This window comes from Desmodus rotundus, chromosome 10, assembly GCF_022682495.2.
Source record: "Desmodus rotundus isolate HL8 chromosome 10, HLdesRot8A.1, whole genome shotgun sequence".
In the NCBI taxonomy this organism is placed as follows: Eukaryota; Metazoa; Chordata; class Mammalia; order Chiroptera; family Phyllostomidae; genus Desmodus; species Desmodus rotundus.
In genome coordinates this window covers 73,219,912-73,244,380 of record NC_071396.1, presented here as the reverse complement: position 1 = coordinate 73,244,380, position 24,469 = coordinate 73,219,912, and the positions used below count along the sequence as shown (strand labels likewise).

General features: G+C 36.5%; 1 pseudogene; it reads left to right on the top strand.

Moving 5' to 3' along the window:
• Positions 1 to 17,750: 17,750 nt before the first annotated feature.
• On the top strand, positions 17,751 to 17,889 carry LOC112323056 (U2 spliceosomal RNA; annotated as a pseudogene).
• The last annotated feature ends 6,580 nt before the right edge of the window (positions 17,890 to 24,469 follow it).

Genomic DNA, 24,469 nt, shown 5'->3' with positions numbered 1-24,469 from the left:
ACCTCCAAAACTCTTTTATAATGCTAAATTGGTAAGCAAATTATATAATCACATTGGGAAATATTTACTGATACTTGCTAAAGAATTCCACTGCCAGTTAATTACTCATCAGAAATAATCACGTATAACATCAAAACATGTGTCTACAGCTGTAGATAGCAGCTTTACTCATAATTGTCCCCAAATGATAACAACACAAATATCCAAAAATAGTAGAATGAATAACATGCTGTTTATTCACATAGTGGAATACTTCACAGAAATAAGAACGTGCAAACTGTAATTATATCCAACGACATGAATGGAACACTCACATATAATGCTGAATGAAAGAAGCCGGAAACAGAGGAGCACATACTGTGATTGCATTTACATAAAGTTCAGTGAAAGGAAACTGAAACCATAGCGCTCAAAGTCAAAGCAGTGGTTCCCTTTGGGAAGACTGACAGGAGAAGGCTTCCGTGGTGATGGTAATGCTCTGTTCACTGAAATGAGAAAGCGTTGTGGGGGGAAAAGAGAAAGAAAAAGCCAACAATATTTATTCTTGCCTAAGAATATTTTAGAATAGGTGATTAAATAGTACAGAATTTGAAATATATGATACAGTTCTTATTTTAGATATGGTTTCATAAACTGATAAAACTTTATAAGTGTATGCTCTTATGTTATTTGTTCATCTATTCTCTAGTCATTCGATAAGACCATATACTTAACTGATATGTAATCTTAGTTTATTACCCAAATCGTGTGTTTGCTGGGTTTGGCAGCACCATTTTGTGTAATTATTTGAAAATCTACCTCATTAGACAACATTAAGGCCTAATTCCCAGTTGGGGGAAGTGCATTTTTTATTAATCAATTCATCCCACAATTTAATGGTAAAGTTTTGAATGTTTTTCCCATTAGGAAAATAGGCAGATGGATTTGTATGAAAAGTCATCCTTGTACTGGAGTACAAAGGCTTAAGGCCTTAAAACAGGAAGCCGCTGAGCACCTGGCTCAAGGGCACAGTCTTTCCCAGATCACCAAGTAAGTAATACATTTATAGGAGCTGAGGTGGGAGCTATAGAAGTGGCATTCTGTGGCTCCTTTCATAAAATCCTGCCCCTGTCATTTGGAGACTAGTTAGCTACATCAAACAATGAAATATTTATTGTTTTGTTCCCCTGTGACTTTGTCATTAAGGAATAATGACAAAGGGTGGGGCAGATTTTAGAGAGACTTGGCTGAGAGTAACACGCATGCGACTCTATAAACAAAGCATATGTGAATAGACACACAAATATGTATATATAGATATACATATGCATAAGTTGATCTGTCCATGTACCTATCTATCATCTGTCTAGGAAAAGGAGTCACGTAGCTGTGTTAGAGAATTACTACTCTTAGTACTGTGAGATTTTGAATGTTGTGACATATACTGCTATTTCTATAAATATAAAGGTAGAAACATAACAGTTAAAAATAATTTTAAGACAATTAAATGTACTGTTACAATATCTCAAAGTTATTCTCTTTCAAAATATGAAAGAGGTTGTTGAAGAATAGCTTACTGACTTAGTTAATATATAAAAACTATTTAAATTTTTTTAGCCTATCCTCATTTTGGTGGATAGAACCTTACAACAAACACCTCTCCCAAACACACATACGCACACACTAAGTAAAAGGAAGTGATCTAAGTGGGATCTGTTTTGAAGGCTCTAATAGCTGTAAGAGAAAAGTTCCCCTCTCCCTAACCACTCACCCCTGCTCTCCAGTGGAGTGTTCTCTTAATTCTGGGGATTTTTGTTCAAACAGACATGGCTGGTACAGATGTGATAATTAGCAACAAATTTTTCTTGAACCATGACTTAGTCCTTACTGAGCTTCAATTTGTGTTTGCTTCCTTTGTTCTCACTGGGTATTTGAATAGGATTAGTTGAGAATTAAAATACATGTAGAAATCAGGATGTATACCACAGCAGATCCCCCTGTGTTTGAGTTTGCTTACTTTTCTTACTGTGAGGAATGTAAGAATGTAGAGTACACCCAAGTATGAGATATATGAAGACAGGAACTTTTATCCCTTTACTACTATGTGCCCACTGCCTAGAATAGCACATAATAAACACTCAATAAAAACTGTTGAGTAAATAAATGAATAGTGTTCATACTCCACTCCCTTCCATGAGGCAGTTCTAACTGTCCAACCATTCCTTCCCCCAGGATTATGAAATCAGAGCTGCACTGGGAGCAGCCTTTCTTCATTAGTTCAACTTCTTACTATTTCTGGGAGACAAGATTTGCCAATCTTATTTTTATGGCCAGTCAAGTTCACTTTGATCTACTGAATATTTAAAAACCTGAACTCTAAACATCATTGTGGCTCTCTTTTTCTTTTGCATATGGACCAAAATAATAAAATATTTGTCAAGAAATCTATAATGCACATTCTCATCTCTGCTTTATTTTTTCTGACTACCTATCAATGCATTGAAAATTGTTTCTTGAGGTCTTTGTGTTAGTAAAGGTAATCTAGCAGTTAAAATTTATAATGGCCAAATCTTACTGGTTTAGCAGAAATGTATTTTTCTTCTCATAAAGGTCAGTTGGAGGCTGTGGGGGACAGTAGAGGATTGAAGGGACAATAAACTGCTCCAAAAGCGATTTAGGGCTGTGGACTCCTAACACACTACTCTCCCTTCTTCCTCTAGGATCTTAGAGCCCTCTGTTATATATTATGAATGTGACTGGAGGACAAGGGGAGTAAGAGTCACACGTAATGCTTTTTTTTTTTTGAGTAAAACAGGATGTGGCACCTATCATATATGCTCACGCTCTATTGGCCAGAGCTCACTCAGATGACAACATCTAATAGGGAGTGATGCTGAAAACTGGTTTGTTTGTGTGCTCAGGAAGAAAAGGAAGTTTGCTAAGCAGATAGCCAGTTTCTGCCATTGGGATCATTGGCCTCTCTGTTTCCAAAGAGGTTGAATTTGTATTATAGCGTTGAACTCTGAGGTATATTTGTTACTAACTACTATCTTCTTCTTGGAATTATCTCTTCCTTTGAATTTCATAATTCAAATTTTTATATTTTCTTCCTTCTACTATTATTAGTTATTTATTCTAGGTTCCTTCTGAGGACTGTTCTTTTTCTGCTCAGTCTTTAAAAGTCAAAGTCATAATTCCAAAATTCTCCATCATCATCTCTCTGAGTGTTTTACTCTAAATTTAACTCCTACAGTCATCTTAAAGAAAACCTTTGTTCCAACTTATCCTTTAGATTTTGAGGATTTTTAAATCTGATCAAGATCTCTTTACTGCATTCCAGATCCATATTTCTACAACCTAATAAATATTTCAGTTTGGAAGGACCCCAGGTACCTCAAGTCTATCAGATTGATAAAAGAATCATTAATTTTCACCAAATTATTTCTGTATCATCTAATTTGGTGAATGGTACTATTCTTTGCCTCATAATTTCATATTCTTTCTTCTCATACACACCCTTCTCAATGAATTTCATCAATTCAGCTACCAAATTTTGTCACTTCTAACATTTTAATATTTTTTGTACCCATCATTTATTCTCCACTGCCTGAATGCAGGTCGTTAACAATTCTTGCCTGGGTTTTTAATCTTTGCTTATTAACTGCTCTCTCAGAATTGACCGTAGTTTTCCTTCAGTTCATTACCCACATTGAGAGTCAGAAGGATGTGGGAGAGAGCTTTCAAGACAGACCATTAGGAAGAACCAAATTGGAATGCATAATTGACATCATGGAATGGAGGATCCTTGAGAGAAAACTGAGAGCTGAGCAGAGTGATGCCTAGGAAAAGAAGATGGCATCAGAGCCAAGTGTAACATCTCTGCACAAGGTTCATTATCTGAACAGCAACTATGGTCACGTTGATGGGCTGGCTGACTGAATTCACTAGTTCTGTGGTTGAGCAGAGCAGAGTCAGAAGCACAGTGAAGAACGGGACTATTGGGGCTAGGTGGATGCTGATCAGAGTCATAAGCAAATTAGAATTATGCAAAGTGCAAGAATCAGAGTGGGCTGGGTTGTCAACGGTGAAGTATATTTCTTAGATAAACTCTCAGCTATGTCTGTTAAATGGCCAGAATGAAAATTAGTGTGTGGAAACTTCAGAGAGGTAGATTTCTGCTCACTGCAAGGAATATCTTTTAGTCATCAGGATTGGTCTGTGAAAATGTGGGCTGCCTTGTAAGTTGGTGAGTTTCCAGTGACTGAAAGGGCAAAAAAAGAGACTGCCTGTGAAGCTATGTAGAGACTACTTCTGCATCACATGGATGAGAGGAGTAGACAGTTGCTAAACTCATCTGTAACCCTCAAATACAGGATTACAAGATTTTATCATCTCAGTTTGAAAGTTATGATTTGGTTCTAACTGGGCTATGTGACATTCTTTCACACCCTGCTCCTATATAGCAGGTATTAAGTTACAGAACTTCTGTGTTATTCTGCTTGTGTGCATGCCCCATACCCAAAGAAGTGGTTTTCACCTTACTCCCATTTGTATTCAACAAATATATCATTTAGGTTGTTCTCCCCAGCACTTACTGATTAAATTGAGCTGTTAACTCAACCCATTAATTCTCTCAGATTTTGAAGTTGACTGGGTCTTATAGTTGAACAGGAAAAGTGAAGAAGACCTGGAGAGCAGAGTCAAAATTATAGGACTCAGCTTTGGCAAACAGAAGCCTAAAACTGACAGGTCCTTCGTGTGGAGACCAAGTAGCAGCGACACAAGATAGAACTTGGAAGCTTCTTGCTGAGAAGACTGAGCTCCTTAGGTTTGTTGTCAAATGTGGCGTTTGGAAGTGGTAAGTCACTGCAGGAGCTTGTGTGCTTGGCAACCACATTCCTGCCTGGGTTGCTGGCAACACAAGCTGTGACTTCATAGTTTCATATGGTTCTGATGGGGACATATGAGCCATCAGTGACTGATCATTTTGGGAAAACCTGACAGAAAACAGAAATTTTTCTTATTTTCTCTTGCTATAATGAAGTGAGCGGAAGCTGAACGATATAAAGTTGTCTCATTTATTATACAGATGACTCACATGCTTTCTGAGTCATGCCAGTAAACATCGCTGTATCACTAACAGAAATGGGCTCAAGAAAATTTTTTTCTCAGTGCCCCCATCCCTCTAATCCTCACCCCTTCCTGACTGGGATATCACGATGCTGTGCAGATCTGCCCTTCTGCTTGGAACTGGGACAGTAAGTCATTTAGTTGCAGAATGACTTTTCTGGCTGTAGATATAACCTTCAGGATAGGATACTGTTAATTAACCCTGTCCATGACATTATTAAATTAACAGCTCCTGCATTTAAGTAACATATTGTAGCTTTGTCATTCTCATGATTTAAAATGTTCCTGTTCTTTCATCCATCAGGAAAACAAAGATGCAGTAGAAACCTGTACTTTAAGAACAGATGCCTCAATAATTGTGCTGTTACAAAGAATGTGCTGTAGTGTTCTGAATTATGTCTCTTTTCTATCTGCTTTTTGTCTGGTTGTGTCTAAGCAACAGCCATCTTTTCTCCTCAGCTTACTTTTAAAGCTCAGTGTGATAGGGGTATTGTCAAGTTTGAATGAAAGCAAAATGTAGTTGAGTGGTGTCATTGTAATAATGCTTTGCCCAGTTAAACACTGTGAGAATTTACTATATTGGTTAGGGATAAAATTTATTTGGAAAGTTTTTCCAGAATATATGTAAGTGAACTATCTCTAGGTTCACAGTAAAATCCCAAACTAATTTTGCATTAGTGTGTAATGATAAAAGTTGACATTTTAGAAAAATACATTTGGTTTATATCTATTGAGATTTCTTAAGAGGTAAAATTTTCCACTTATCAAGAGCAGGCTTTTACTTTTCAATTGGATTTTAGCAAATATTTTCTATGGAAATAAAATAAAACTCAGAGCTTCAAATGTTTTTATTTTGTCTCGTCCATCTAACTTCTATGTGAGTGCAGAGATCTAGGCACAGAAAAATGCAATGACTTCCCTGAGATTCTAGGAGAAGAATTTTCATTGCAATTCTGAGGTCTCCATCCTGGTATTCTATAAGAATTGGAATCTGTACATTATTTTATTTTCACACATGATATTCCTATGATATTTATTCTTATGAGAAAGTTACTCATTGAGAAAAATATTCCAATTCTTTCTTGTGTACTTTACATTCTCTTCTTGAAAAACTGAAATAATCTGTGCCTGATGATTTGTCAAAATATTTCTCATACTCCATTCGCTGACTTTCCTTTTCTCTGTATCACATTATTTTATGTTGACTGGTCAGGGCCTGGCATATGGATTCTTCAAGAAGAGAGCAGGAAGACATCAATGTGAATAGGTATTGATACTCTTGCAGACTCAAATTATGCATAAAGGGTCATTTTTAAATGTAAATCTAGCTAAAAATTTCTGGAAAGAAATTTAAGAGAAGTTGATGACTGTGGATTAATAGGATAAATTAGATATGACTACTTGTTGACCTATCTCTTAATCAATTAAATTGTATTTTAATCTAGAGTTCCAAAAATATGTTCTATTAGACTTGATTTCTGTGAGTTTTCCCCATAAAATAAGATTTCACTGTGAAAAGAACTCAGGAAATGACAGAAAATATATTTTCCTGCTGAGAAATTTATAATGAATATTTACATGATAGATTTTCAGGGATATTATATAATCAAGAAGTTTTTTTTGATTATGTTCAACTTTTTAAAATACAGCATTTTTACCCCTTGCTGTACCATACCTACTGACACGCTGAAGAGTTAGTGGCCCATAGGACATTGTTTAGGAATCTCAGAACTAAAATTTTCTTCCAGTGGCTAATATACAATCATTTCTAAAAATGATTACTAACATTCAAAGTATGGACGTTTTGGTGAAGCATAAATTATATTTTCTACATGAGATGACATAATTTATTTGAATAATTAATTACTGCTTTCAAAAATAATGAAAGAAGCTTAACTGTGTTTTAAGAGTAAGTACTATTTATTTTTGTATTCCTATCACCTAGCATAGTACCATTTGTCAAAGCTTAATCTTTGCTGAGTTAATAACAGAAAAGAAAAAGATATGTGAAGATTTTAGATTACCTTAAACGAAAAGCGCTCACTTGAATGTTAGAAAGATAGTTAAAATCTGTCCCAGTCCATCCAAAATGGTACATTTTCCTAAAATAGCCTATGTTTTCTTTTATGAAATAATTTTAGTCACCAGTAGAGTCTCATTGAGAATGGGTACATTCTATTTATATTTTCTAAGCTAAGAAAAATGTAGAATTATTAAATAGCTATTCCGCAAAAGACTAACTAGCTTAATTTTTCTAAAATCCTGAATATTTTCTATGAGACAAGATTAATTAAACTTGTATATGTTTTTTTTCTTGGTAGTTTCAATGCAAGTCATAGATTTATTAAAATTTCCATCACTTCGGTGAAAAAAAGTACATAAAATTTTCCAGTGGAGTTTTTTGTTATTGTTTGTGTTTTAGTGCTACTGGAAATATCATATAATTATTGTCATGGTATTGAATACGAGGTCTGGCAAAACAGAAGCATGGCGTGACAACAGCCAGTGAAGGGAAATCTGGGGCTAATAATGACTTAGTGCTTACAGTAATCCAGGTCTAATCCAATTTGGTCTCTGTTTTTCTTTGTTATCCTAAGGCTTTTTTGCCTATTTTATTTTATGTTTTAACTTCAGGTGAATCAAATGACATTAAAACAAGCAGGAAGACATGCTCCAAGTAGAGTAGTGGGCAGTGGTATTGAAGCTGTGTGGAGTTGTGGTCTGAAAACTCTGATTAGATTTGTAGGTCTTGTGTATATTTGGCATTAATCTGGTGGATTGGAGTCATAGTCCTGACCTAGGAAATATCACTGCATATTAAAATGAGAGAGAGGGTGGGGCAGGGAGAGAGAGAGAGAGAGAGAGAGAGAGAGAGAGAGAGAGAGAGAGAGAGAGAGAGCCTCAGGCACATGGAAATACCTCTTTCAAACTCTTAACTGGACAACAGATTACTGTGCCATATAGATCAGAGAAAATTTTTGACCCTTTGGACCCACACTCTTTACTTTTCCTCACTGAATTATTTACTCTTCAGTATTGCCTTTCTTGTTTTATTTTTTCCCCTAGTAGTTATTTAACAATAGTGTCTAGTCATTTTTCTGCTCAAGCCTCTGAATGGCTGCATTCTATTTTTACAATGTTTTATCCATTTCAAAAAAACTTTTCTCTTTCATTATGATCCAGAATCTGAAATTGTGTATCTTTCTTAAAACAAAATGAGAAGAGAATTAACACTCTCCTTTCATAGTCTCCTCATTCACTATTTCATTAAATATTTTAAGCGACTTTAATTCAATTATTTGTTTTATACAAGGTGGGGCAAAAGTAGGTTCATAGTTGTTCATATAGAAAGTAATACAATAATTAATAAATAGTAATACATGAATAAACTGTGTTTCATGTACTCCCACCTGTAAACCTGCTTTTGCCCCACACTGTATTCTGCTTTTGCATTTGTAAAATATATTTACATATAAATATATACATTTACGTATGTATATACAACTATGTATACTTTTATTTTAAACTTTTCAAAGAACAGACTGTACTTATTTAGCCTGAATTTTGAAAAGATTGATGTATCAGGTGTATCAGATCACTCAGCGCCATGATAAGTACCCATATATGTGATAAGTATCCTCATAATTGTTGACTCAGTATTGATTATCCATATTATATTAAGCCAATTTATCCTCAGTTCCATTTTTCTAAAGCCATATGGAGGTTAAATGGACAGGTCTGTGACAATGTTTTGACAAACAGTATAAAATCTTAATGCTTTATGATTATGATACATGAATGAAATTATTAAAGAAATGAAGTGAATATTTACTGGCTTCCCATGCAGTGCCAGGCACTAACGACTTACTGTGTACATACTATGAGAGCAATAGAGATATGATTACTCCTTTTTGAGACTTACTGTCTATTTACAATGCATAAATGAATATGTGGCAAAATAAGTACATTAAATACTTCCTATAAAATGGTGGTGGAGAGAGCTTCCCAGGCAAAGATGGCATAAAATGCAAAGGCTATGAGTTAGAGAAAATCTTGGGATTATATTCTAGAAAGAAAAAAGGCTAAAAAAGCTAATGTGACCGGAAGGTAACAAATAAGGGGAAATGGCATGAGATGAAGTAGAGGTTCAGCTGTGCAGAGTCTTGGTCCATGATGAGAAGTTGAGATTTTAGTCTAGGTTTAATAAAGAGCAATAAAAGTTTTCAGATGCAGGAGTGATAAAATTTTAGGGTTTTATATTTCTGTGTAGAAAAAATGATTTGATGGGAGTACAAAGTAGAAGCAGAGGTAACTCTTAAGCACATTCAGTCTAGGCATGTTGATTTTTAATTTTTATATTATTATTTATAATGCAAGTGCCTAATTTCAACTTTTATTGCCTAGACATCCATTTCAAAGAGATATCCACTTCAAAGACAGCTATCTCCAGTAAGCACATTGCCAGCCATATAACTAGATAAAGCACCAGGCTGCCTTCCGCCACTGAGGCTTCTTTGTTTTGGAGATCTCGGTTGGTTTCAAAAACTGACTCTTTGGGCTACAGTTTTTCTCTTCCCATGCTTTAAATTCCTGCTTTTATGTTTTAAATTCATCAATAAAGAGGGAGTCTACTACAAAACCATTCCTAGGTCCCTGCCCTTAACCTCAGTAAAGAAGCACTTAAGGCATGCATGCTCTCTCTTTCTCTCTCTACCCATGACCTTGACCTCACTGTGTGGCAGCAGGTATACTGTGTAGTTTTTAGGTCTTGTAAGTAATAAACTTGTATCTTTTCAGAGTTTTCTGATGGTAATTGCTGAAGGGTGTTTTGCAGTCATAATAAGAACCACGAGAGTGGTCCAGCCACGACATTGATTATTGATAGACTGAGACCAGTACAAGACACTTGGTTAGGGTGGTAGCTATGGAAAAGGAGAGAAGTAGATGAAGTAGAGAGAAATTTTTGGAGATGATATGGTACGTGGTTGGTTAGATGTACAAGATAAAGGTTTTCTGTATTGAAAGATTGTATGAATCGCAGTGATGTAGAGAAAAACACATTTGTTGATTTGGATAGTGTAAGTTCCATTTGGACTTACTTCTTTAGACTTTACATTTTAAGATTTCTGTGAGATATCTAAGTGAAAATGTAACTCCGTATCACCAACAATCAATCATCTAACTGCCCATCTCTCTGTATATGAGTCTAGGGCTTAAGAAGGACAAGTCTAGATTGGAGATCTGAGAGTGTAGCTAGAGAAAAGTCACTGGGATTTTGGTAAGAAGGAGATATCAGTCAAGGAACATAAGGAGTGGCCTGAGGGGCAGGGAGAAAGCTAAGAAGTGTAGTGATACAGAAGACTAGAGGGGAAAATATTCCAAAGAGGACTAAATGGCCATCTTTACCAAATGCTGGTTCCAATTTAGCAACTTGGGGCCATTGATAACCTTGACAAAAACCATTTCAATGGGGTTGTGGGGTGCAACCCAGGTAAGTATGCACTGACAAGAAAATGCAAAATGAAGAAGAGGGGACAGAGTAGGTGGATGATTCTTTTGATTTTTTTTTTTACACAGGAATGTAGCAAAATGAGATGGAAGCTGATGTAGAAGGTGGGGTTAATGAAAAGTATTCAGATATATTAAAAATATGAGGTAACTTACACATTGTGAAGTATTTCATAAGAACAGAGAAATCTAAGAAATAGGATTTAAGTCCTGTTGAGTAGTATTCAAGTGTTTTTATTGATACAGGCCATCTCCTACCTTTTTATCAGTACAATAGCTGATTATAAATGTAGGTTACTGACAATAATGATCCACTGAACAACTACTTTGGAACAGCTTCCTTATTTCACACAGCTATAAGCATCTGGAGCAATCATGGGAAATGGTCACACGTTCTTTGTTGTAAGATGACCTTGGTAAACAGCAGCCTTTTCAAAAAGACGGTAATGTCATTCAGTGGCTCTAGCTGCAATGGAAATAGAATATTTTTGATACATTAATTCCAGCTTGTTTGTCTCTCTTGCTGGTGTTTATAGTGATGCTTCTGGAACCCTAACATTGTTGTTGCCTCTGCTTTTCAGTCATTCCAGAACTGCCTTGTTAAGGAAGAAGCAAACTTGAATAGCAAGTCTTCGTTTACCTTGATAACAAGTGGAGTTCTGCAGTTCTCCAATGCCTCAACCTTATGGCAAGGGTGACAGGAAAGAAGATGTATGTTCAGAGGCAGCGTGAGCTGCTCATGGTCCCAAGGCATCCTTTCTGGGTGGTCTTGGCCAAAGTCACCAGCAGCATGTTTTTTCTGTAGTGGCCTCAGAGTAGAGATGGTAGCAGCACTGTTGGGCCCTGCTGAAGAGGAAAAGACATCCAGAGCACCTTCTGTTCTTATGTTCTGCGTATTTTATTGCTTTTATGAATGGACGTCCCAACCCAGGGTTTTGGGGTAGTATATTTAAAAAAAAAATCCTTGTCTTTTGAATCTGCCTCTGAACCCAGAGCTTTTCAGATGAATTTGCCTTTTTTCTCTTTAATCATTGGTGTTTTGAAAGTTTCTACTTGGACTAGTAGTTAAAGCAAGGCAAACATTTGCATATTAGAATGCAGAATTCAAAGAACCGTCAAATGCAGAGTCCTCTTATGGACCGAGTGTTATCTACCCCCTCAGGATGTTTGGCTGGATGTTTTCAGATGACACATAATTCAATACGTTTTGATAGATGAGGATGTAGTTCCTTATGTTGGCCAGGGAGATCAGGGTTGGGAACCAGTTCAGCTACATGTCCAAAAGATAAGGGGCAGTTTCCTCTGTCGATGCACTGGAGCACTGTCTCCTCAGTCAGAGGTAGTCCCAGGTGGCAGTAATGTAAAGATTTCTGCTCCTTGACCCCAGGTGGGGAGGGTCTATCTCTTCCCATTCGACCTCTTCAAAATATGTTGTCTAATTTTATCTATAGGGAAGTCCAAAAGAAGAAGGCAAAACTTGCTATATAGTGAACTGCTTCCTCTAGGTGGCTGCAGTAAAACCTTTCATGTAGAATTGTGGTGTATGCTTGATTATTCGCCTCTGAACTCCAGGGAACTATGTATGGGGTATTTGGGAATGAAAGACATCTAATCAACATGTTTGCTGCTGTTTTAGGATTTGCAGATTGTTAATACAGAGGTGCCTCTGCTGTTTCGTAAAGGTCGTGTTGTCACATAAATCTTATCTGCAGAGGCTCACTCACTAAAAGGTGAGGGCTTGAGGAAGAATAGGGTAATATGCATTACCCTGTAAGATGCATTTAAATGAATGCCTTTGATGAGGAGTTGGGAATGAAACTCAGAAAGCATCAATTCTATTCCTTTAATTTTTATTTTGTACTTGACCTTTTCATAAGGTGAATTGATAGAACTATAAAACAAATGAACATAGTTAAGTGAACTGATTTAGAAATGATGGACGTTTAAAGCTGATTATTAAATTTACATTGATGCAATTATTTCAAGCTTTTGGAATGTTAGCCATTATTCATTCTGTGTGTGTGTGTGTGTGTGATGTGTGAAATGATTAAAGCAAAAGGACAACAGTTTTAAAATGAAAGCTCTTTTTGTTTTCTGATAGCTATTCATGTACATGGTTTAGAAGTGAAAATACTATTTTGATGTTATTTTCAGTTGTTGTCAGTGGTAAAGTGATTTAATCAAAGTACAAAGTACTCATTGAATCAGGATTTTTAAAAAAATTTGTTTGCTCTTTGTTGTTTAACAGAAGGGCGAGACCTCAGCATTCTACCAAGCCAAGTATTCACTGTCCACATGGAACTAACACTACCTTAGGAGCCAGTCTTTGTTATATCCATTCACGGACCCATTGGCTACTAAAATTTACCCAAGGAAGTACCATACTTATCTGTAGCCATCAGCCTAGATCTTACTTTTTCTAGAACTGTGTACTCTGACCATATTTATGAATAATTCAAGCCCTTAGATTTAAAGTTTTTTTTTAATTGAGGTATAGTTGACGTATTCTTATGCTCAGGTTTTAGCTTTCTTTTTCTATAATATCTGGTTCTCAACACTATTTGATTGACTGTGGCTTCATTCCCTGGCTCTTGCCATCCCTGACTTTATTGGGTAGAACTGGGTATGAGCACACCCTGTTTTGGGGCCTCTGATTCCAATCCTGACTCAAATATAGCCCTGGTGACTTCACAGAGCATTCTCAGAGAGGACGTTATTTATTCTATGTCACCTCACCTCACTTCAGAGCAACCACTTAAACCCTTTTGTGAATGGTCACTGAGTGTAGCTCCAGGTGCCGGAACACTCACTGAAGTTTGGCAATGAACTAATAAATTTCATCCTGACCTAACCACTATGGTCATCACTTGTATCTTAAAAGAATGACCAAAAGATTAATCAGAAGATCAACTTCAACCTTATTATCCCCATAAGAATCTTCTAAAATCCTTTCCTTTTTTAACAATAAGTTTAAAATATATATTGAGGAGAATAGCCACGATAAAGACCATAACTTTTCTATAAGCAGTTCTCAAAGGGTTGTCCTTCTAGGGGATCCATGAGATCAGGACTATTTTCATAGTGATCCTAGAATGTTACTTTTCTTCTTCATTCTCATTCACTCATGAATATACAGCAGTTTCCAGAGGCTGCATGAAGTGAGGATACTATTGCTGTACAGCTAATGGAACATGTCCTATATAGTCTTGGTTTTGAGACTTGTCTCAGTTTTAATTTCTAATATGCTAAAAAGCTATGGATATAACCTGTAGGTACTTTGGGATCTTCATTTATTCTTGAGAATATAAAAGAATCTGAGACCAAAAAATATGAGAATTTCTGATTTGTGTCATTGAAATTCATGCCCTGCTACTTGAATTTAGGATCTAAAAGATAAATTACCTCTCAATGTTTTCTCTTTAAGGTTTTCATTACTATTTAAACAACTGAAAATGACTTCTTTATAACTTTTTCTTTCAAGGAACCAATAAGAATTTTTAAAAAAGTGAAATTATATGAATTCTGTGGTATTTTTAACATACTTATAACAAAATAATTAGAAGGTGGCTTCAGATGTCAGACTCCGCAGCAATAAGAAGATTTGCACCTGCCAGTACCGTACGGAAGCCGTCTGTGCTTCAGCTGCCTCATCTGTAAAATGCAGGTGCAAATGGCAGCTCTGTCAAGTAAATGACATGTGAGATAGCACATTTAAAAAATTTTTTATTTTTTAATGGAGATATACTTGACATATATTAATTTTAGGTGTACAATATGGTAATTTGGTATATGTATATATTGCAAAATGATTAACAGTAATTTTAGTTAAAATTAATCATGCATAGTTACATTTCTTTTCTTATGATAAGAGCTTTTAAGATCTACTCCCTTAGCTGATTTTAATATATACGTTATGGGATTGTTAAGAATGATCACTGTGAGATGACATACGCAAGGCACTTAGAGCGCTGCCTAGCACGTGGTGGCACCAAGTAAATGTTTACAACTAGCGACAACCATTATTTTTACCCATTTGACTAATATTGACTGAAAGTTTAAATTTAGAATTGGTGTCAATATTTTTCCTGAGTTAATTATTTTGGAAATAACCTCAGAAGAAGTTTGATACGGTTGTATACTTTCCCTACACACAAATTTGGGGAATATTTTCATTTATTAAGTGGTTAGAGTGAAACCTGGGCCTTGAAATTATTCTCCAGTTCTTTAGTTGGATTAGTTTGGGGTGGCAGACCACAGAAGAGAAACAGAATTTAAAAGAGAAGGGACAGTAATGATAAATATTTGACGGTCTTAATATAATAGAATATGGACATAATAATATGACCTACAACTGTAGGTTACTCACTAGTTGGACTGTTTATTCTAACTCTAGAAAGAGTAATAGAAACTGAAGTCCTTATTATGTGCCATGTTCAATTATTTGGAGTTGCTATTTTAAGGCCAAAATGTACTTCCAAATTACGAGCACTTACTTTTACTCCAATTTACAGTCCTAAGATTTGTATTAAAAACTACAGTACAGACAAGTGACTTTTGGTATGGTAAGGTCCGGTTTGCTGAGGATAATGATTTGTGACATGAACATGAAGAAGCTGCTGTAATTGACATAATCCAAAGTAGCAATCTGATTATACTAGGCTGTATTGAGCTTTCATTTAAACTAATTCTATCTTGAACTTGGGAAGTGATGTCATGGTGTCTCACTATATACATCTTCCTTGTATACAAATTAAAAGCAGTATCCACTGAAGTTTTACATGAGAAGTTTTGATTGGACAATTTGGATGGCTTTTGTGTTCAGATAATCTACAATTCAATTGGAGAAAGGAGGCCTTTGGATTATAATAGGATGGAATTGGACCATAGCCTCAGGACTATCTGAATTCTTCTTTCAGATAGTTCCCACAGAGGAAAACTCAATTCAAAATATGTTATTATTTACTGGGCATTATCCAACCCAGAGAGAATCTGGTGGCATCTACAAATTATTTCCTTGCTTAGACTATATAGGCCATGGTAACGGAATAAAGTCAGTTAAAATACATATTTTGCCTAATTTCAGTCTGAGCTCAAACTGAAACCTCTGTTCTTAAACAATTTGTGCAAAGGACTACCAATCAAATGTGTACTCATCAATGGAGAGCAGAAGAGAGCCCAGAATTGAGTAAGGGAGTAGCTTTGGCCACCAGCCCAGATCTTTCATACTTGGTACCGCTTTCTCCAGGTGTTACCTTCAGTTCAATCAGCTGGATTGGAGAAAAGGGCATCATCTCTCTCCTCGAAGAGAAAGGAGGCATAGAAAACAAGAGCTGCTTTTTTGTCCAGCACTGTTAGTGATCTGAAGGGTAGGAGGGCCAGCCACATGCTTTCTGACCTCTACCTTCAAAACACAGGCTCATAAAATGTTGTTACATAGTAGCATTTCTCCTTGAGATGTAGGAAAAAAGGGACTGAAGGAAGCTGTGTGCTTCTCTTAACCAATGAATTTAACCCATATTGTTAAATAAGTGCTTCCAATTTAAAAGTGCAGCCAATTAGGATCATGGAATTCAATATAATTGGCATAAGGAGAATATCTTTTCACCTGTGGCAGTTGGAAATAATATTCAGAATCTATTTCCCTAGATGATACTACCTATGCCTAGACTTTTATTTTAATCTAGTGATTGCAAAATACAAGTATCTTTTTTTTCTATTCCAAATATCTATTGGTTACATTTGTGTTGAATCCACATATATGTCCCACAGGCACTTCAAAATCAGCTTTTTCGTGATTGATTTCATGATGTCAACCTTCTAAACTAACTACTTATATTTCCTATCATTAATCCACATTTTTCATCAGGTAACTTTGAGGTCTTTTTAGACTACACTCCTCTTTCATTTTCCAAATTTAGTTAATCACTATCTCTGGCTATTTCATCTCTCAATCATCTGCAATCTCTACCCCTTCCTCTCCATCTTCACTTTGAGGTCAAACATTCATTTTCTTTCATTAAAAGTGTCTTCTCCTAAATATTGCTTTTTTAAAGACCATCCTCAAAAATGCTATGAGATAATAAGATAATGTCATGCCATTATGATAAAAATGCACCAATAATTTCTTTAGTTTTATGAGGAAAAGAAAAATGAATCAATGTATGTTGCATACTTACCATATTTTAGGTACTATGTTTGAAATTAGAAATATTGTATTTTATTTAATCTTCACAACAGTCCTGTGAATGGGCATAATAACCTCAGTTTTGTGGGGGAAGAAACTGAGTTTTAGAGTGGTAGTAACTTGCCCAATTTACAAGTGGGCATCCAGGATTTGAGTCTAAGTTTGGCTGTTTCCTTCACTGATTCTCTTTTATGTCCCATTTGCATTCACAGAGCCCATCAACTTATGACTCCGGCTTTTAGTATGCACCACTCTCTGTGTGTTCAGGTTCCCCCACTCACTCCTCAGTTCCACTTCCCTTCTACTTCTCTGTAAACCTTCCTTTAAAACAAGCTACCTCTTTCAATCTTCCTTGATTTCCCTAGGTTTCTTCTTTTCGTGTATAGCTTCATTATGGCAGATAAAATGGTTTATTGTAATCATTTTTGTGTTCATGCTTTCTCAACAGCCTGTGATATCTCTAAGTGTAGGGTCTGTCTATTTTCAGCTAAGAACGTCTTAACATCGTACAGTGTCTCAAACAAAGCAGGAACAATAAATACTTGGCCAGACAAATATATAACTGATGAATAAACATTGAATAAAGAAAAGCAATCACAGTCATTCACAAGATTCTACTAATTGTGCTAAAGGTTGACAAGAGCAAGCATTTACCTTTTGTCTCCTTCCCAGTAGAATGTAAGCTTCAAACCAAGAGTTTTCATATGATTGGTTCACTGTGGTGTCCTTTGTACCTACAACTGTGTCAGACTCATAAAATTCATTCAACAATTTTGTATCGAGTAAATTAATTTCACCATATCAATAATTCTTATCAGCTTGTATAAGAGAAAAATGTTTTCTCCAAAGTCTGTTTCATCCCTTTAGGTCAATTTGTTCATTGTAATTTTTGAGTGTGAAATATGTGGCTAATACCATGATAAATACTGGGAATAAAAAGATGGATGATATTGCTTCTTGGCCTTTTGGCTAAGATCAGGTGTAGCATCTGTTCTTAACAGTTTAAAAAGATGAATGAGCCTTAAGGAGCTTACATTTTAATAGATGGTTACTGATAGTGTCAATAGTTATTTTTTATGAGATACACTGATAAATGAAATAGTTTTATAGTATCATGCTAATTTTTAATTTCACAAATTCCTCCCAAATTTTATTGATTAACATGTGGTCCTCCTCAGGAGTTATTTATGTGGCAGAGAAATAATTAGTCAATACAAAGGAAGTGGTGGCATTTACAATATGACAATATATTGGCCCTTCTTTCTTTTGTGAATTTATTAAAATTTCTAAAAACCTGAAGTTTTGAAGAAACTTCAAGGGATTTCTCCGTTAATGTGAAAATTTGCATTTGCACTTCTGGAAAAACAACCATTATCATAGTTCATATATTTAAGAGAAATTATATATAAATAATCCACAAAATCAGTATTTTTTGTCACTGTTTATAACAGTCCTCTACTATAACTTCCAAAAAGCATGAGCAAGGTGCCATTGTTAATTTCAAGGTATTTTATCTTAAACACTCTTTCCATAAGTCAGTAAAATAGAATAAAATGTTTGATGTTAAATAAAAAAATAGTGAGAAAGATGTTATTAAGAATTGCTAAGAAAACCCAGTAATTTTCACAAAAGGACTAATTTTAAGAGAAACAGTAGTACTTTCTTTTCTCTCTCTTTCTTTTTTTTTGTCTATAAATTTTATTTATTGTGAGTTCTGGTACAGGGACTAGATGTTTGAACTCCATTATAGCTATGGTGAGTTTTAGATGATGTCATAGTGTCTTGGTCTTGATTTTTTAGACTGTGTGGGCACTAATGACAAGTGCTCAAGAATGTAATGTATCCCAGTGTGGTTTGTGATTTAACTGGCAGTATGGGTTGTATATATACCTCTACTTAAACACTTGTTTTAAAAAAATCATATTTAGCAATATGCACCACTACATGATAAAGTATTTCTGGGAAAGAGACCTAGCTCTTTGCAGATTCTCAAAAATTTTTGGTATGATGCTGGTTTAAAATTGAAATTAAATCCATGTCTTCAAGCCCTATAAATAAAATAGCACATTTCTGGAGTGCCAACTTATTTAAAAGTATGGATCTCAAACATTTTTTTTTCTCATCCTTACTTCAGTTTCTTAATGTAGCCCCTTCCTTAACAGGCACCCAGAATAAAAAGGTTGTAACTTACATTCTCAACTGTGAAGCTGACAGTGACATCAGTTAACATGTCTTAGCCTAACTTGTAAAAGTCCCAATTTGCTGGCAGTATTGTAGCCTTTACAATGAAAATCAATGAGTGAAATTGGCTAGAACAAATAGGGTGACAAAGGGTAATGATGAATGGCAGAAAGAACGAGAAACCTGCAATTTAGGAACCAATAAAATCATTATAGTTAGCACTGCACAACAACTTGTTGAAACATATTAGATAGTTAATTATATGTTTTAAAAGTGGTAGCCAAGGATTTTATTGTTTTTTTTCCTGTGAGTTGAAAGAAGGATTCTTTATTGAGTATTTTGTTTGGATGAAAAATCAGGGCCTTATTCAAATGAGAATTATAGAGGAGGCCATTTGCCAAGGGCATTTAAAAGATTGAGCTGGGTAATTGGAGCACTTCCAGGAATAGGTTTCATTTTCACCAGATTGAAAAACAAATCAATTGCTTATTAGCAGTGTAGCTCTGTAAACAGAGTGTTCTTTTTGATACTGATGTCAGATGTGTGTTACAGATCTATCTGATTTGATAAATACACCCTGAATATGATTCTTCACCATTGAGCATTTGCAGGAAAGAACAAATTGTACAATCTTCACCTCTGAATTAAGCTTTAGTTACGAAGTCATAAAGGAGTATACAGGTATGGGGGTAAAGTTTGGAGAGCTATGATTTCTCAGAACTTCTACAAGCAGTCTCTCCTATTGGGCCTCTGTGATATCAGACTTGATTGAGGTGTGATTGGAGTAAAATAAATGATTGATGTTTTGTGAGGCAAGCCATCAGTTTTGCAGGTCCATGCTCACTGTCATTTCTGAGGTTTAATATCAAGTGATAGAACTTTATACTAACTCAGATTCTGAGGGCCACTGAAAATATTCCAGGCTACAAGATACTTAACTCTACCAGATCGTGCAGATACACTCCATTATCTGTCATGGCATTAGGCTTCAGGATACTCCCATTAAACTTAGATGCAAATCAGGATTTCCAGAGAGAACCTGGAAATGATGCAATGGGGAAAATATACCCCAGCATGTTGGCTTGGGGTATATTTATGTGTCTCAGAGTTTATTCTGTGTGATGTTGAACGACAGGTGTAAACAACGCTGCTGTTATGGAAGGTCGGAGCTAAGGGCTGCCCAGCAGGACCAGCTTCACGGACTTGTGGCCGGTGAGATTACACACTTCCCAGCACTTAGAAGAGTCCTACATTGCTTTGATCATCTGCCGTCACTTTCTTGAAACTTTACTTTTTGAACAATAAGCCCAGCAAATTACATAGCCAGTTCTGGCAGGAAGCGCCCTGTACATGTAAGAGCATACAAAATATGTGCCACACTCAGTGTATCTTTAATCACTCAGAGACATTCTATCATTGAAGATAAAAGGTAACTCTGTAAGTGGCTAATTCAGCATTTTTAAGTAGTTACCCATTTTCTTTTCAAGTTTATCATGTAGGTGAAATTGTTTAAGTATACACAGTAACATGGAGTTTTCTAATTATTTCAAGTATAACGAGATTGTTAGGTTGTTCAAGGCTGTATCATGAGCAAACTGGAATTTCAAGATCTTTACAATAAAATCTGAAAGACTCACAAGAGAAACTTGAATATGAGAGACATGCCAACATTTTCACTTGTTTCAAGGTAGCTTTTGATTTTTACTTGATCTCATTGTTAACCCGTTCATTCTTAGTAAAATGTATTTACCCTTCATGTCTTTGTCTGTTCCTTGTGCTTTTTTTTCCTTGTGATTGATTTCTAGATTCCTCCCACTGTGGTCAGAAAAGATACTTTATATGATGTCAATCTTCTTAAATTTATTGAAATACATTTTGTGGCCTAACACGTGGTCTACCCTTGAAAATGTTCCATGTGCTCTTGAAAAATATATATATTCTGCTGCTTTGGGGTGAAATCTCAGGAAGTATCAATTAAATCCATCTGATCTAATGTCATTTAAGCTCACTGTTTCCTTGTTCATTTTCTGTCTGGAAGATGTATCCACTGATGTAAATGAGGTGTTAGAATCCCCTACTATGACTGTATTACTGTCAATCATTCCCTTTATGCCCATAAAGATTTGCCTTATATATTTAGATGCTCCTATGTTGAATGCATGTATGTTTACAAGGTTTATATTCTCTTGTAGGGATTCTTTTATCATTATGTAGTGTCCTTCTTTCACTGTTACTATAGCCTTGGTTTCAAAGTTTATTTTGTCAGATACTAGTATTGCTATCCAAGCACTGTTTTTATTTCCATTGCATGAAACATCTTTTTCCATCCCTTTATTTTTAATCTGTGTGTATCTTTTGTTCTAAGGTGTGTCTCTTATAGATAGCATATTTATTAGTATTGTTTTCTTATTCATTTAGTTACCCTATGTCTTTTAATTGGATAATTGAAGCCATTTACATTTAAATTGGTTATTTATAGGTGTATATTTATAGCCACTTTATTCTTTTAACTATGTTCCTCTATTTTTTGTTGTTGTTTTCTTCTCCTTATTCTCCCCCTCCCCATTCCCCTACCCTCTTCCCCCTTCCTCTCTCTTTTCCCCTCACCCCTTTCCCTTCCTCTCTTCCTTCTACCTCCCCCTCCCCTCTCCCACCACCTCATTCCCCTCCCCCTTCTTCTTCTTCTCCTTCCTCTTCTGACCCTGTAACATTTCTTGTAATATCAGTTTGATGGTAACAAACTCCTTTAGCCTTTTTTTTGTCTGGGGAGCTCTTTATTTCTTTCTCAATTTTAAATGATAGCCTTGCTGGGGAAAGTAATCTTAGTTGTAGGTCATTGCTTTTTATCACTTTGAATATTTCATGCCAGTCATTTCTGGCCAGAAATGTTTCTGTTGAGAACTAAGCTGAAGTCTTATGGGATCTCCCTTGTAGGTAATAACTGATTTTCTTTTTCCTGCTTTTAAGGTTCTCTTTTTGTCTTTAACCTTTGCCATTTTATTTATGATGTGTCTTGGTGTGGGCTTCTTTCGGTTCATTTTGTTCATTTTGTTTGGGACTCTCTTTGTTTCCTGGACTTGTGTATCTTTGCCCTTCACTTGGTTAAGAAAATTTTCAGTGCTTATTTCTTCAGATAGATTCTTGATTCTTTTCACTCTTTCTTCTCCTTCTAGACTTCAATAGTGCAGATGTCGTTACACTTTATGTTGTTTCAAAGTCCGTTAAACTATCCTCATTCTTTTTGGTTCTTTGATTTCCTGCTGTGACTGGGCATTTTTTTTCTACCTTGTATTCCAAATTGCTGGTTCAACCCTCTGCTTCATCTAACCTACTGTTTATTCCTTCTAGTGTATTCTTCATTTTAGATATTCTATTCTTCATTTATGACAAGTTCTTTCTTATGGTTTCTATATTTTTTTATGCTTGCTATCCCTTTGTTGAAGTTCTCACTAAGTTTCTTGAATATCCTTATAACTACTTTTTTGAACTCTATATCTGGTAAATTGCTTGTTTCTATTTCACTTAGCTCTTTTTCTGGAGATTTCTCCTGTTTTTTTTTCCCCACTTGAGGCACATTTCTTTGTGCCCTCATTTTTTGACTGCTTCTTTGTGTTTGTTCGTATGCATTAGATCTGTTATGACTTCAAGCCTTGGTACAGTGGCCCGTTTTTAGTAAGGGTATTGTGGGACCCAGTGACAGTCTTTTGATCAACTGAGCTAGGTGCTCCAGAAATGTCTTTTATGTGGGATACGTGTGTCCTCTTTTTGAATCTTGATTGCTAATAGGCCATTGGTGCATGGGGCTCACATTTAGACTGGCTGACTGTGAGGATTAACACTTGCCTCCATGTACAAGCTGCTGTGCAGGTGTTTACCACACAAAGATGAATTTGCCTCAGCGGAGTCTGGTGCCTGATGAGTTCTCCTGTGGGATACGCCACTTGTTAAGGTTATTGGTTCCTGCTCTGATGTGTTCTGTATCTGGTTACTGGGTGTATTTTTCCTGGGGCTTCTTTGAAGGGACTCTAATGCAGGCCAATGTCAGGTGCTGCCTGTGACTGGTCCTGAGCAACCTATTTGGAGTTACAAAGTAATCCACAGTTTATGGCTGCCTCTGCTGGGCCTTGGTGTGCATGGGAAGAACCAAGCTATGCACCAAGGCCAATTTTTACCACTAGGCCTGATGGCAGGTCAGCAAATGTGCCTTGTACCTTAAAATCCACCTCCACCTGCTTCTAGGTTGGTGGTCTGTTAGGCTCAGTCACTGAAAGAACCTCTGGTAGTCCTGGAGTTGCATGAGGTAGGTTTTCAGTAGGGGCAAGTGGTGTTCACCGGATCAATACAGGTGCAAATTTTGTGCTAATGCTGGGTCTGAGGCCACTCAGCAAATATCCCAGGGTATAGCAAGCTTACCTGCCACCTGCTAAGTGCTTGGACACCTGTTTGATGGGGTGGGGTCTCAGGAAGTCATAAGGGTGTGTACAGTAGAGTTTATCAGGCCCACACAGAGCAATATTTAGCCATGTGAAGGGAGAGCTCTGCACTGGTTGGTTTTGAGAGGAAAACAATGTCTCCCATCCTAGAGTCATAGAACTCTGTCTGTCCTGAATTCTGCTCTGTCCTTGGCAAGATGGGGCCACCTGGATTCCCAAGATTGAAGCTAGCAGATCTCCTGTGAGAGATAGGCACCAGTAAGATTCCCAGGCAAGTGGAGGGGATGGTCCCCACCAAAAAGCAACACAACTCAGTCACTGATACCTCAAGTCTGCCCAGACCTCTACGATCTGGCCTGGGCAGCTGACTCCTCAGCAGGGTACAAGCTTTGCAGGGTGAGGCCACAAGGGAGTCCAGAGGGAGGCTATTGAATTCCCCCAGGTTGATGTCATATGGAGGAGAGTGCTCCACCCAAGAAAGGTATCATCTGTAGTGTGGGAGAGTGGCTCAGCACAGAGATCCTGGTAGTTGTCCCTTCAGTTTTTTCCCCAGAACCACAAACCCCAGTTTCTTCAAAGTGACTCTAGTATGCTTAGCTCTCCCTCCTCCAGAACCTGAGGTAAGTGGCTGTGAAGGAGATTTGGTGTGTTGGCCCTTTAAGAGGACACCTGTGTCTCTAGCAGTGGACACCTTTTGTCTCCCCCTAGTGGACAGAATCTCTGCTGATTTTTAACAGTCAGATTTTAAGTAAGCACCTCTTTCTGGCTTTGGTGCTCTTGGTTTGGAAGCTGACTTCAGGTTGAGACACTACACTTCTCAGAGTAAACCCCCACAACTGAGATGTTCCTCTGTAATATCAGCTGTCACCTCTGGAGCAGGACCAGCCATTTTCCATCTCCTCTTTTCCTACCAGTCTTAGTGTGGCTTCTTCTGTAAATTCTTGGTTACAAGACTTCTCTTCAACTAGTCTTCTGTCAGTCATTTATGTTGATTGCTCTGTATTTTAGTTGTAATTACAACTTGGTCTTTGGAGGAGGTGAGTGTAACACCCTC